At 48.4% G+C, this 15,692-nt stretch overlaps 1 long non-coding RNA gene and 1 pseudogene across 1 annotated transcript; both read right to left on the bottom strand.

Moving 5' to 3' along the window:
- Positions 1-2,349: 2,349 nt before the first annotated feature.
- Positions 2,350-2,829, bottom strand: LOC101577608 (annotated as a pseudogene).
- Positions 2,830-7,483: 4,654 nt separating this feature from the next.
- LOC111818505 lies at positions 7,484-14,762 on the bottom strand. The gene is made up of 2 exons (XR_002822484.1): positions 14,587-14,762; positions 7,484-7,913 (listed from the first exon to the last, which is right to left on the bottom strand). It is a non-coding gene; the product is annotated as an uncharacterized LOC111818505 (long non-coding RNA).
- Positions 14,763-15,692: the final 930 nt, after the last annotated feature.

The following is a 15,692-nucleotide window of genomic DNA, read 5'->3' as shown; positions in this document are numbered from 1 at the left end:
CACACACACACACACACACACACACACACACACAAAGAAACAGGTGTTTTTTTTTTCTGTTTTTGTTCTTGTTTGTATTTGGTACAGAGTCCAGGTGTGGTGGTGCACATCTGTAATCCCAGAGCTGGGGAGGCTGGAAACAGGATGATCGCTATGAGTCAGAGCTGCATAGTGAGACCCTATACCAAATACATAAATGATAATAATAATAAAATAAAATAAATTTTTTTGGTACAGGGTCTCACTACTCAGCTCAGCTAGGACTCGTAGTGATCCTCATGTTTCCAGCCTCTCCAGCTCTGGGATTACAGGTGTGTACCACCATGCCCGGTTTCAGTGGCTGACTCAGCACATCTGGGGTTTTAGGGGCTGGTGTGGCACGTGGTGTCAGAGATCAAACCCAGGTCCTTGTGCTTGCCAGGCTGTCCCTTAGACCATTGAACTTTCTTCCCAGCACTACTAATTCTTTTTTAGTGTGTGTGTGGCAGAACTGGGGATTGAACTCAAGCCCTTGCACTTGCTAGCGAAGCGCTTACTCCACTGAGCCATCTCCCTGGCCCCTCAGCCCTACTAATTCTCTTAAACTGTGTAATCTGCTGTTAAATTTGTCTATTTAACAATTAAAAGTTCTATAAAAAATGTTTTATGATTTGAAACTGTGGAAAGGAACTAACATTATTTTGGTTGGCTGAATATCTTTATTTTCTGTGTATGTGTGGGGGGAGGGGTACCAGGAATCAAACTCAGGACCTTGCACCAGGCAAGCACTGTGCAGTTAGGTAAAACCCCAGCCTCTGCTAGGCTCAATGACAGCTCCCAAAGATGTCCATGTTCTTATCTCCAGAACCCTTGAATATGTTATCTTACATGGCAAAAGGGACTTTCTGGTATGACTAAATTAAGGATTCCTGGATTGGGGGCTGTCCTGGATGACCTGAAGGGGCCTAATATAACTGAAAAGGTCCTTATAAGAGCTGTGAGGGTGGAAGCAGAGGAACAAAGGAACCATGACATCAGGTCCAGGTACCGGGGAGAGGTGATGAGAGACACAGGCTGCCCTGAAGCAAGAGGGGGGCCACGAGCCGAGGTTTAAAGTTGGCTCCCCAGAAGCCAGGAAATAGGTTCATTCCTGAAGCCTCCAGAAAGAGCACAGCCTACCTTGGATTTACCCCAGTAAGAACATTTCTGAGTTCTTTCGCTGAAAACTGTAAGAGAATACACTTACGTTGTTTTTTTTAAAAAAATATTTATTTATTTTTATTTATTACATTTATTTATTGTGTGTGTGTGTGGCCAGCTCAGCCCACCACGGGGCGGGGCTGGCTGGCATGTGGTGCTGGAGGATCGAACCGAGGTCCCTGTGCTTTGCCAAGCTTGTACACTTACATTGTTTTAAGAAAAAAAAAGGGGCTGGTGAGATGGCTCAGTGGTCTAAAGCACCTATTTGAACAAGCTTAGCAAAGCGAAGGGACCGCGGCTCAATCCCCCAGCACCACATGCCAGCCAGCTGCGCCCTCTGGTGGCCTGAGCTGGCCACACACACACACACACACACACACACAAATAAATAAAAATTTTAAAAAAAATCTGTAATTTGTTGTAGCAGTGATAGAAAAATAGTGCAATTCTTCAATTGTCCTTTTTAAATTAATATGAATTAGATGAATAAAGAGCTGTCAATGGATATTACTGAACTGCAGTATGACACTGTCCTGAATACTTAATATGATTATTTTGGGATAACAGAACTCTGTATACATCTTGAGAGTAGTTACCCTAAATTTAATACATGTCAGGTTTAACCGTGCAAAGAGCTATCCACGTGCACAAGCATCCAAGTCTAGAATTAGCTCTTTTCTGTTGTGAAACAAAGCAAAACTATGGGCTGGAGAGATAGCTCAGTGGTCTAAAGCGCCTGCTTACACAAGCTTAGGCAATCATGCAGGGACCTCTGTTCAATCCCCAGCACCACATGCCATGCCAGTCCCACCCCCAGGGTGGGCTGAGCTGACAATAAATAAATAAAGGAAACAAAAAAAAAAGAAACAAAGCAAAACTAAATGTTGGGGTTGGTGAGATGGCTCAGTGGTCTAAAGCACCTACTTAGAACAAGTTCATCAAAGCATAGGGACCACTGTTCAATCCCCCAGCACCACATGCCAGCCAGCCCCTCCCCCTGGTGGGCTGAGCTGGCCACACACACACACACACACATAAATAAATAAATAAATAAAATTTAAAAAAAAAAACAAAAACTAAATGTTGCTTTCAGATAAGGATTAAGATATAAATTCTTTTTTAAGACATATATTCTGTACTGTGTATTTTTTTTTTTTTGAAAATCATTTGTTAGCATTTTAATGAGCCCCCTGTCCAGAAGCTTCAAGCTACCAGGACACAGGCCCCCCCAACACCCTTAATCTTCTCCTCAGCTCTTCTGCTGAAGAACTTGGCTTTCACCATGACAGGCTGCTTTGGGAGCTGTCCCTTCCCAAGAACTTTGTAGTAGCCCGATCGCACTACATCAATGATGGGAGCTGCTCCAGTCTTGTCTTTGGCAGCATTTACTCGTGTCTGCTCACTGCCCAATGTCCACAATTTATCAAGGTTGACAGTTGGGCAGAAGCTCTGGTTTCTCTTTAAGTGGTAAGGCCTCATACCAGCCTTCCCAAAGTCACCTGGGTGATATCTGTCGAAGTTGATTTTGTGATGATGCATGCCACCAGCGTTACCCCAGCCTCCGGGGTGCTTCCGGTGCTTGCCGATGCGCCCATGGCTGTGGCTCACGCGGCCCCGAAGCTTTCGCGTCTTTCTTAGTCTGGAGGGCATGTCGGCGGCCGAGACGAAAGGGTGTACTGCGTATTATAAAATCTGACACTGCTGAATACTTGGTTATGTAATCAATACCTTTAGTCCAAATTATAGAAGTAACAAATTATAGAAATTTTAATAATTTAATAGTTATTTTTCAAATTATGCTCTTCTCAATTTTGAACTTAAAGGCCACTCTCCAAATATACACTTTTCGGACCAGCCTGATAGCTCAGTGGATTAAAGCGCCTGCCTAGGCAGAGCGCAGTGGCTGGGGTTCGATCCCCTACCCCCAGGGCACGCTGAGACAGCGATTGAGACTGGGCGTGGCGACGTGCACCTGTAATCCTCACGCCTGGGAGGCCGAACACCATGTAGATAAGTCTGATCTCCGCAGTGAGACCCTGTACACCCTTACAAAAATACGAAAATACCCAAAACCCAAAAGAACAAATATACACTTCTTTTCTCTTTATACCATATATAAACGAAGTATAAAGAGTCCAATTATTTTATTTTTTCATTCTTAGAATTTCCTTTTGGCTCTTTGCAGTAAATTATAACAAACAGTAATTAATAGGGCCGGGGAGATGGCTCAGTAGGATAAGCGATTGACTGGCAAATGCAAGGATCTGAGTTCAATCCCCGGTTCCGCAAAACAAAACAAAACAAAACAAAACAAAACAAAACAAAACAAAACAAAACAAAACAAAACAAAACAAAAAAGTAATTAATAGATTTCAACTCCCGCTGGGGAGACAGCCCAGAGCCACAGGCACCTGCTGGGCAAGCGCCAGGTCCTGGGTTAGATTCCCACTATCAAAATCAAACCAAACCAAACAAACAAACAAAAAATAGATTTCAATTATTTGATTTCTTTCCTTTTTTGGCTGTTGTCAAAACTTCTCAGTAGAGCTGTGGATGTGGCGTGTGCTACCACACACAGTCAGCGAGTGCAAGTCCTGGGTTGAATTTCCAGCACCAAAAACAAAACAAATAGAAAAGTTTCTGGTTTATCTTTTATAATTTCTTATTACTTGCAGGCATTTCCCAGCTGGATTCTTATTTCTTCAAATACCGTGAAACATAGTTATAATACATTTTAGATCCATTATCTGGGTATCTTACAAGACTGTTTCTGCTCTTTAGTGTTTTTGCAGGATCTTGTTCATTATGTCTGGTTTTCTTTTGCATCCAGAAATTGTTACTTGTTTTCCCTGGAAAATTATGTTAGAAATTCCTTTTTTTTTTTTTTTTTTTTTTTTGGCAGAACTGGGGATTGAACTCAGGTCCTTGCCAGACAAGCACTTATTCTACTGAGCTATCTCCCTGGCCCCAGAAATTTCTTGAGGCTGAAGATGAAGGTGCTTTCCTTCAGAAAATGTGGTTTTTATTTCTTTTTTAAAAAATTTTATTTGTGTGTGTGTGTGTGTGGCCAGCTCAGCCCACCAGGGGGCGGGGCTGGCTGGCATGTGGTGCTGGGGGATTGAACCGTGGTCCCTGTGCTTTGCTAAGCTTGTTCTAAGTAGGTGCTTTAGACCACTGAGCCATCTCACTAGCCCCTGTGGTTTTTATTTCTGCAGGGCACTTAGAGGTATTAATTTCCTGAACTCTTTTATTTATTTTCATTTATTTATTTAATTTTTTTCAGAACTGGGGATTGAACTCAGGCCCTTGTGCTTGCCAGGGAAGAGCTTATTCCACTGAGCCATCTCCCTGGCCCCTTCTTGAACTCTTTAAATGCCAGACCTGGACAACCTGGAAAGTACTGGATCACTCCAGATAATGTAAACTTGGGACACAAGTCAGTTCCACTACCAGCTAGCGGTTACAGCTTAGAGACAGAACCTCCCAATCAATTCAGCACTGAGGCAGCTTCCTTAAGTCCCCTGGAGGTGATGGTGGGGTACATGTCAGATTCAGTCCTGTAGTGGGGGTATGCCCTTTGCAGTGATAATTCTTTCGAGAAATCTGCAGGATTCCTTATCTTGGTTCCACCAAAGATGACTGCAAAAATCTGAAGCTCAAGTGTCAATAAATGTTCTCAAATTAAATTTGAGTCTTTTTTTTTTCTTTTTTAGTTCCTGCCTCTTCTAATATTTGTTTGCTGCCCAGCCAGGTCTTCTATGCTATTCAAATAGTTTGCATTTATGTTTTAACCAGAAAGATCAGTCTAGAATCCAACCCATTAAAATACTGGAAATATAATATCCTTTAATTTTAATTATTTTTTTAATTTTATTTATTTCTTTCTTTATTTTATTTTTGTGTGTGTGTGGCCAGCTCAGCCCACCAGGGGGAGGGGCTGGCTGGCATGTGGTGCTGGGGAATTGAACCGCAGTCCCTGTGCTTTGCTTAGCTTAGCTTGTTCTTTAGGTGCTTTAGACCACTGAGCCATTTCACCAGCCCAATTTTAATTAATTTTTAAAGGGCCGAGGAGATAGCTCAGTGGAATAAATGCTTGCCTGGCAAGCACAAGGTCCTGAGTTCCATCCCCAGTACCATCAAAAAAGAAAAAATAATAACAATTTTAAAAAATATAAATTGGGTCAGGCATGGTGGTGTACACCTATAACTTTGGTACTCAGGAGGATGAGGCAGGAGGGCTGTGAGTTGGAAGGTAGCCTGGATGACATAAAAAGTTTAAGTTCATCCTGGACTGCGTTGCAAGAACCTGTCTCAAAAGTAAATAAGAGGCCAAAAATTCACGGGCACTTAATTCATAGACGAAATACAAATGCATGAGGCTCTGGATTTGATTCCTAGCACAAACAAAGAAAGAAGATGAGAGGGCCAGAGAGATAGCTCAGTAGAATAAGTGGTTGCCTGGCTAGCATAAGGTCCTGAGTTTGATCCCTGGTACTGAGAAAAGAAAAAAAATGAGGAAGAAAAGGAAGAGGAGGAGGAGAATGGAGAAAAGACGGAAAAATAAAAGTAGCCAATAAACACATGAAAAAAAAAAGTTTAACCTCATAAATAAGCAACAAATTAAAAACTACTCTGGGGGGCCGGGGAGATGGCTCAGTGGAATAAGTGCTTCCTTGGCAAGCGCAAAGGACTGAGTTCAATCCCCGGTTCCACCAAAAAAAAAAAAAAAAAAAAAACTACTCTGGGCCCACTAGCTTAGCAAAAATCACACATTAGTAATATTAAATGCTTGCATTGTGGGGGCATTATAAATTAGGGAAGTATTTTTTGAAAGCATTTTGACAGAATCTATCAAAATAACCTATGTACACATATTGATGCAGAAACACTGCTTTTAGAAATCTTTTCCAATAACTAATCTCATGATGAATGCCTGATCCAGGCACTCTGGGAGGCTGAAGTGGGACGATCACAAAATCAAGCCCCCTGAGCAACTTGGTGATTTAGTGAGACTGTGTATCAAATTTTTAAAAAGTGAAAAGGGTTAGGGATGTAGCTCAGTAAGGAAGGCCTGTATTTAATCTTCAGTACACAAAAACAAAGAACAGAAGGAAGGAGGGAAGGAAGGAAGGAAGGAAGGAAGGAAGGAAGGAAGGAAGGAAGGAAGGAAGAAAGGAAGGAAGAAAGTTTTTGTCTGAGCAGTATTTGCACATGTGAATAAAGGAATACTATATAGACCTTGAAACACTTTACAATAGAAAAAAATCAGAAACCACTTAAATGTTCATCAGTAGGAGAAAGGCAGCTGAGTGGGGTGGCACTTGCCTATCATCTCAGCTACCCTGGTGGCTGAGGCAGGAGAGTCACAAACTCAAGGCCAGTTTGGGCAACTCAGTGAGATCCTGTCTCATAGGTGGGGTGGCTGGGGATGAAGCTCTGTGGTACAGCATTTGCCTAGCATGCCTGGTTTGCCCACCACTACCACACACACGAAAAGAATAAGACAGATTGATTGTTGCACCACCATGTCAACTGATTGGGCAAACATAAACGTAATGATATGGGTAAACATACACTGTATACGGACACATGAATGTGGGATATTACGTACTGGGGCAAAACAAAACTTATACTCTTTAAATCTTCTAACAAGATAATTACTCCTGGGCTGGTGAGATGGCTCCGTGGTCTAAAGCACCTACTTAGAACAAGCTAAGCTAAACAAAGCACAGGGACCACGGTTCAATCCCGCCAGCCAGCCCCGCTCCCTGGTGGGCTGAGCTGGCCACACACACACAAATAAATAAATAAATAAATAAACAAAATAAATAAATAAATATTTAAAACTTTAAAAAAAAAGATAATTACTCCTTTGGAGCTAATGATGGGGAAAAGAATCAGAAAGAGTCTCCTGCCTGTCCCTTTCTCTTCCTTCCCAACTCTTCTGCACAGAGACCTCACCATCTTCGGGCTCTCTAATGGATTCCTTTTATGTGTACGTGTGCACGATGCGTGTGTGTTTCTAGGAATGGAGCCCAGCCCCCCCCCCCATGTGCTCTACCACTGAGCTACAGCCCAGTCCATTCAGCAACTACTGACTGAGGACTCTGACCAGTATCCAGTGTGTATACTGGCTCTGGCACTTCTCACACCAGTGTACGTTGTTGTTTTCCTCACCTTGGTAGTCTGTGTGTCTCCTGTATCTATCATGATGTTGTCCGTTTGGGTCTGAGAGCGCCCAGCACCACGCAGGAATGAACAGGGAAATTTTAACCTGCACTGCGAGGCCTGAGTGACACCTAGCTAAGTGAAGGGGACTTTATTTTTCGTCATTTCAAATTCTTCTCCGCGAGCCTAGAGAAGCTACTTCTGCTGCTGCGCAGATAATCCGCCAGGGGCCTGTTTCTGCACGGCCGGACGTAGCCAGTAGGTGGCAACCACGGGCGGGAATTGGAGTGCGTCGGGTTCGACAGTCCAGGCTGACGCCGAGGTGCAGGGACCGAGGAAGGGGTTTGCCAAGGCAGGGTCAAAGGAGAGCGATAAGGATTTACTTTTTGGCCTAAGTGGAAATGGCACGGTATCTAGGTACCCAGAAGCTCTGCGAAGTTTCTTCAGCCTCCGTCCACCTGCAACGGTGCCCTGTGCCCGGGAGTCCTGTCCAGACTTCGCTCCTCAGGATGCCCTTGAAGCCTCTTCCAGCTCCCCAGGCCGCGTCTCGGCCCTTCCTGCCTGTGCTAATAGAGAGAAAGGGTGATTATAAACATGTAAAGTGTATATGCATTGAAAAAAGTTTCCATTTGATGGAGTAAGATTACATGAAAACTTTCCCTCGTTTCAAAGTCATCAAAATATGGTACTTTGAGGGCCAGGGAGATAGCTCAGTAGAATAAGCACTTGCCTGGCAAGCACAAGGGCCTAAGTTCAATCCCCGGTTCTGGGGAGGGGGGGAAAGGCGAAGGAGTGTCGCAGGCTCTGATCTTATCCCTTTGCTGCTGGGGTCTCCTGGGAGTTCATCTTGGCTCACCATCCCCTTATCTCCTCAACTTCATGTGCTGCACAGGCTTCTTTGACACTCTTATTATCCCTTTCCTCCAGCTTCTGACCTTCATTATACTGAAAGCTCTGCCTGCCTGCCTGCCTGCCTGCCTGCATGCCTGTCTCATAAACCCTCATGACAATCTGTCTGGATTGAGGCTTATTTTCATCCTTTCATCTCCAGCCCTCTCACCCTCTGGCTGGAATTTTGGCCCGGAGTCTCCTGAGAATTCCATCAGGTGAGAAGGAAAGAGACAGTGAGAGGAGCACACTGTGTCCATTCTACAGAGGAGGAGCATGGGAAACAGTAAATTCCACTTTGTTAGCTATACTGGGGAATGAATCCACAGTCTTTGCACTGAGCTATATCCTAGACCTTTTCATTTTGGGCCAGCAGCTTGCTAAGTTGCCCAGGCTCGGTTTGCACTTGTGATCTTTTGCACTCAGCCTCCTTCAGTGCTGGGGTTACAGGCTGAGTCTGGTTTGCAACACTTACCAGTCACCCCTAGGTAACCACACACCTTTACCTCATCCTCTTACTTTCTTGTTTAATCTTTTCCCTGCAGAACCCCCCCCCCCCAATGCTTGTGGCAGATACAACTGGATAGTCAGTAAGGAAATAGCTCAACCCAGCCTATGGACAAGGCACAGGATGGGACCAGTGGACTGGGGAAGAGAATGGAGGAGGTGGCTTCTGACCCAGCTCCGGCCTCTTCTGGGGGTTCTATGTGACCGGCCATAGGTCATGCCCCCTACTCCCCCACCTCAATCTACATGACAAAGCCAGCAGCTCATAACTCAGAGCCAGCCAGGGAAGTCTGGGATTGATTTAGGGCTGCTCACCCCCACTGGATGATGGCCCTGGGGTAGGGTGGGGAGAAGGGTCATGAGTGAAGTTCAGGCAGCAGGGTCCTGAGCACCACTACATAGTACCCGTACCAGATCTTTCAGCATGTCTAGTGGAGTGGGGGACTGGGGTCTGTTTTCTCTGACTCAGCTTGGGGGTCCTGTGGAGTGAGCAACATTCCTAGGCTGGTGGATGTTCAGGGACAGCATCCTGACGATTCAGGCTCAGAGAATCTTATAAAGCAAACAGCTTCCGCATCTACCAAAAGGACAGTCAATTAAATACTAAGGTTCTGGGGCCGGGGAGATGGCTCAGTGGAATAAGTGCTTGCCTAGCGAACACAAGGACCTGAGTTCAATCCCCAGTTCTGCAAAAATAAATAAATAAATAAATAAATAAATAAATAAATAAACTAAGGTTCTGCACCTCTTGCTACCAGCCTTTTTGCAACCATAGGGTTCCACAGGCCACCCCTTTCCTCCTGACCTGGTACATTTCATGTTTTCCCTTCCTTCCATTTACCATCCTCTCCTGGAGATATCATTGAAACATTCGCTTGAGGCTGAGTGTTTTAAGTTTTCTGAACACAACTAAAAGTAAGTATGCTGGCCAGCAAGATAGCTCAGCAGACTAAAGCACCTGCTTAGCCAAGCTTAGGCAAGTGCAGGGACTATGGTTCGATCCCCAGCATCACATGGTGTGCCAGCCCCGCCCCCAGGGCAGGCTGAGCTGGCCACAGAGTCTGGGCACAGTGATGCGCACCTGTAATCCTGGCGCTGGGAAGGCTGACAGCAGGAGGATCATCACCAGTCCAAGCTACATAGTGAGATCCTGCAACAACCAAATACATAAAAAAAAGGAGAGAGTAAGTATGTTTACATCAGAACCCAGGACACTTGGCCATACACATAATCTATAAAACTTGGTGATGTTTTCTGCTCTATTTTATTTTGTGGTAAGAAAAAAGTTTTAGAAGTAATTTTATGAACAACTAATGGCCTGCCACGCATAGTTTATAATATACAACTTCTTACATTTTTTAACCCCTTCCTAAGTTTGAAAGCCAACTTACAAACCTAAGCCATCCTGCTATCTTCATCAAAGCAAGAGATAAGAGTAAGACAGTGTTTCGTGGACCCATTTGCTAGGTGAGGAAGCAAGGCTCAGGGGTTGATGAGTACACTTGATCACCTGGCTGGCACATGGTAGAGACGAGGTTCCAAATTAGATCTTTTGTGTGCCTGGTCCTGGTCCGCTACACCCTGTCTGTAGCATCTCCTTCCCTCTCCTCTGAAGCCCTGGAACTTGAGTTCATTGTCAGTCCCAGTTTGCAGGCCACCCCCTTCTGTGGGGAAGTCAGAGGGGCAAGCAGCTGAATAATTCTGCTTTCCGTGTCATCTGTTAACACGGCACCATCTGTCAATTCTACCCAAGAGACCAGAGTGGGGGAGGAGGCCATTTTCCTGGAGTCTGGCCCTCAGGACCCTCCCATCGAAGGCGGCAGGCACCCACAGACAGCTCATTTTCCTGCCCAGAACCAACAGCAGTGAACTAGAACTACAGGGGACCACCCACCAGGGGAGCGAGATGGGAGGAGGGACTTGCATAGGGTGAGTCACCCCCGCCACTCACTCCTCATCCTTCTATCTCCAGGGCTGTGAGCAGGGTGAGCAGGTCTCTGCAGCAGGAGCCCTGCAAGCCTTGCCTCACTGGGAGGCAGACAGAGGGGGCTGTGGCAGCCTGTCTCACAGGGGCCCCGGGCAGATTTATGGAACCTCGGGTGTGGCTGGTTGTTACTCAGCCTCTGACTTTTTAATTCCCCAGTCTCCTTACCCACCCCGCCCCCTCCCAAGAAGGCCTTTGTGCAGGACAATGAAGAATCTATAAATTCTAGGGGATAGGGAGGTGGGGGAGGGGAACACTGGTCACTTCAGCGCCCCCTACCCGTTCTGGGAGCCATGCATAGCCAGCGGGGAGTGACCTCCAGGTTCCTGCCCCATCCCAGCTGGGTCCCACTGGAGCCAGAAAGGGAGTCAAAGCCTCATCCCATCTTTTAAAGGTAAAGAAGCCAAGCCTCAGAAATTGCTGGTGTCTCTAGTCCCTGCTGCATTCACTCCGTGGTTTTCCTTCTCTTGCTGGTCCCTTCACTCAGGCATTCACTCAACAAACATCTACAGAATTCTACCCTGTGCCAGAGAAAGTGCAGAGGAAGCAATGATTGATGCCACCCAGGTCTCCTGCCCTGGAGGACCACTCAGCAGTAGGTTGTTGTTCAAGAGCTGTCAAATCATAGTTCTGGGTGAGCGCGGGAGCACACACCTGTTATCCTAGCACTCAAAGGCTGAAGCAGGTGGATCTGCCATGAGTTTGGAGGCCAGCCTGAGCTACGTAGTGATTTCAAGGCCAGCCTGAACTACATAGCAAGACCCTGACCGCGTCCCGCCCCCCTCCCCGAAAAAAAAGCATAGCTCCATTGCCAGCTATCCTGCTGGTAACCTGTACCCTCTCCCCAATTCCTTGGTTCCTCCACGTGCAAACCCTCACTTATGTCTCTCCACCTGCCTGCACATGCAGCTTCCTGGTTGCTCAGGGTCACCCCTCTGGCACCAAGCCTTTTCCATTGTGCAGCTGTGGGTGCTGTGAGGACTTGGATACGGCTGTGGCCCAACTGCCTTTATTCTCTGGACCAAGCCAGCCGCATGCTCAGCCCGTCCCTGTGCTCACCCTGGCCTGGGGTCTTGTTCTATCACTGTTGTGCTCCACCTTGTGCGGTAGGGATTCACACCATTCCAGGCTCACCCTTATATTTATTTTCCCAGCCACAGGTCTTCATTAATGAAAACAATGCTTACCCTGCCTGTTTGTGTTCCCCAAAAACCATGCACTCTGTATGTGTCCTGGTGTGGGTCTGTGAGTGCATTTTTGTACTGCTTTGTAAACTGAGGACATCAGTGCTTACTTCCTAGAGAAGGTGTACAAATTAAACTAGTTAAGCCATGCAACATACTTAAAGTAATACCCATCCATAGTATTCAATAAGGGGAGGCTGCTAAGATTACTGTTGTAATAAGCCACAGGCTTGCCTATGTGTGCAGGCACCTTGGTGAGCAGGTGGATACTGGTTTGCAGCTGGCTCGACAAGAACGACTCCTTTGGGAGGTAATCGAATGTGCCAGCTTTCAGTTCATTCCCCAGGGGCTGCTTCACCCCTGACATGTCTGGAGTACGGAGTACTGCTAAGGTTGGTGCCAGGCTCTGCACTAGCGGAAAGCAAGAGAGATGAGCTCCTGGGCCCATACAGCTGACATTCCGGCAAGTGATACAGACTGCAAGTGAAGTGAGGGAGAGAACTACATAACTGGATTCACTGTGGTGAATCCAGTGGAAGAAATACAGAAAGTAGCACGGCACGTAGCTCAGGCAGAGGGCACTGCTTTGTGTGCCCCAGGGTGATTGGACAGTGACAATCTGGGATGGAGCTCAGGAGAGTGATCTAGGCACAGGGACAGGCAAGGCCAGGGTGGGGGTGGGGTGGGAGCAGGGCTGGCTGTCAAGTTCAAGAAACAGGAAAGCAGCCATGTGAGTGGTGTCACAGGGGAGATGACAGGAGGAGAGTTGGCTCAGGCAGGGCCTGGTGGGACGCTAAGGTGACTGCGAGCAGGCGTGCTGGGTGGCTTCTGATCTGTGTTTTTAAGGGTCTCTGGTGCTCCTGTGAATTACTGTCAGGGAGCAGCAGAGCAAACAGGAGCCTTTGCAGTCGTGCAAGGAAGTGAGCTGGGCTGGGGTGGTGGTGGTGGTGTTTACACAGTGGCCGGTCAAGATCTAGCAGGTACAAGGACAAGGTTCAGGCTGAGGGTGGGAGAGGAGTTCAGGAAGGGAGAAAGGACCAGGGAGCCAAACTGGTCCAGTCACTTCCCTCTTGGGCCACGGGCTCCCTCCTGCCCTCTTGACCCTGCCCCTGACCTACGGGGCCAACTCTAGCCATTTGCTCTCCCTCTCCCTATGCTGCAGCCCTAAGCCAGGGACAGTCCAGGCTGACTCATCCAGCCCTTTGTGATAAAGGTCCCCTGTGGTCCTCCACAAGGAGTCAGCATGCGCGTGCCAAGGACCCGGCTCAGATCTCAGGTTCCAGGCCCCTTCTCCAGGTCCCGGCTCCGAGCTGCTTAGGCCACAACATGCACATCTGTACAACACCCCCAGCCTGTGCCAAGGGCTTGACGTGCAAACAAATGGCAGCTTTGAAAAATAACTGCAGGACCAGGGATCTGGGGGGCACTGGCCTGAAAGAACTCAGGCACGAGGAACATTTCAAAGGCCCTGTCCCCGAGGAAGCAGGTATCCCCAACGCGGCACTCATGCCCTGTCCTCTGGGAGTTGGGACTCCTGCTCAGCGCTCCCAGACCTCTACCCTCACCCCCACCCAGGACCTGCGCAGCAGATCTTCCGGCCTCCGGCCCCGGGCAGCCCAGAGCGACAATAATTGCTGCCATCTGCTCCCGCCGCCGGCCCCTCCCCCGCGGTCGGCCGAGGGGAGCCCCTCTCCTGTACACCGCTCCGCAGCCTGCCTGCAGCCCGCACGAGCCCACCTCACCCATCCAGCTCTTTTGGAGACGTGGGACCCCGCTGGAGTCGCATGGGGAGACGAGACCCAAGACCCCAGTGTTCGGCCCCGCCCGGGGGAAGGCAGATAGGGACGGCCCGCGCACTCGCAATCCGGGGTTCCCTGGGTGCAGACTCAGCGGCCAGTAAGCCGGTGCCAAAGTAGTGGCGACGAGGCCTCGGACCTGAGCCGGGGCCGGCTGCCTTTCCCACCGGCTGGAGGACCTTGAGCGCCTCAGAGGTGGGTCCTGTGCACCAGTGGACACGCAGCGCCGGCTCCCGAGCGCGACCTGAGGATTGGGCTCCAGAGTGCGCGCGGAGAACGCGAAGGGCGCGGCGCGCCCGCCACCCGGCCCTGCGGAGGCGGAGCCGCAGGACCTGCGCCTTGGGCTGGGGAGCCCGCTAGAGTCCTGTCCAGCCGGAGAGCGAGGCTGCAGGCTGGCAACAGTGCTGGAGTGGCCCTGCGCCTTTGGGGATTCCCTGAGAGCTGTCAGGGCTTCAAATAACCGGCCTTGTTTTTCCTGAGAACACTTTTGCCAGCACCCTGAGCCCTTCTATTCCTTTCTCCTACCTGCTTCCTCTTCCTCTCCTTCGCTTCTGGCTGTGCTGAGGATGGACCGCAGCACTACACACACACACACACACACACACACACACACACACACACACGTGCGCTAGAAAAGTGCTCTACTACCACACCCTCAGTTCATGAGTTTTGTTTTATTTCTCACTGAAATACTCCTAGGACAGCCGTGAGACCCCGCACTAACCGGACCCAGGAAGCCACTCCCTCAAGTCCCTAGGCGGTGCAGACGTACCCCCCCCCCACCTCACTGGGTGTCACAGAGCCTGCTGTCTCCCTCTCTGCTCTGACAAACCTGTTTGGTGTAGAAGGCTCATCACCAGCTGACAGCCCCAGTCCTCACCACAGCAAAGCTGGGGATGCCATAAGGGGCTCCTCTCAGCCCTGGAGGTGCTCCGCTTATGGGAGATGTTCTGCTGTCATGGTGACCCCAGCACGACTTGGGGCTATCTCCTGCAGAGGAGGGGAAGTTCATCAGAGCTGAAGAGAAAAGGAACTCCAGGCAGAAGGAACAGCAAGTGCAAAGTCCCGGGGGTGGGGTGGGGAAGCAGGGCTGTATGGTCCCTCAGGAAGGAACAGTAAGTCTGATGAGCTGGAACCAAGTACTGAAAGGTACAAGTTATCTAGTGTAGGAGGAGAGGTGTATGATGGGAGGCTGAAGTGGCATGTACACTGGCCAAGGGATTTATTTTATTATTGTTGTTATTTTTGGTACCAGGGATCAAACTCAGGACGTTGTGCTTACCAGGCAGGCACTGTGCCACTGAGGTATAGCCCCAGATGGCCAAGGAATTTTTTTTTTTTTTTTTTTCAGAACCGAGGATTGAAATCAGGCCCTTGCGCTTGCTAGGGAAGCGCTTATTCTACTGAGCCATCTCCCCGGCCCCTGGCCAAAGGATTTAGACTTGAGTTTGCTATAGCAAATGGAAGCATCTACACCAGAAGGGGTGAACAGGAACATAAATGGCCAGAAGCAGTGAAACTGACAGGAAATAAGATAAAAAGGTCAGTGTTAGCCTGGCGATGTGAAGGGTGTTTAGGGCTGCAGGTGTAGCTCAGGGGTACAGCACTTGCCTAGCATGTGTGAGATCCTGGGTTCCATCCAAAGCACTGATGGCAGGGAGAGGCAGGTGGGTTATTCATTCACTTGGGCAAGAGTAGTGGCTGTGGTGCACAGCAAAGCCCCAAGAATCCCTTGTCTCCGTCACTTGTCTTTCATTGCTGGAGCAAAATACCTGACCCCCCAAACTTAAGGAAAGGAAAGGAAAGGAAAGGGTTATTTAGATCACAGTTAGTGGATGTTTCAGCCCATACTCAGCTGGCTCCAAAGCAGAGTAACACAAGGCAGAGGGCAACCATTCATGGTGATGGAAAACAGCAAAGAGCAAAGGCAATAGGGAGGAGCAGCGGCAGCAGTGGCAGAGGCAAGCCTCTCTCCTTATATATTTT

This window comes from Octodon degus, unplaced genomic scaffold, assembly GCF_000260255.1.
Source record: "Octodon degus isolate 3935 unplaced genomic scaffold, OctDeg1.0 scaffold00093, whole genome shotgun sequence".
Taxonomy (NCBI): domain Eukaryota; kingdom Metazoa; phylum Chordata; class Mammalia; order Rodentia; family Octodontidae; genus Octodon; species Octodon degus.
This window is presented reverse-complemented; position numbering and strand designations above follow the sequence as displayed.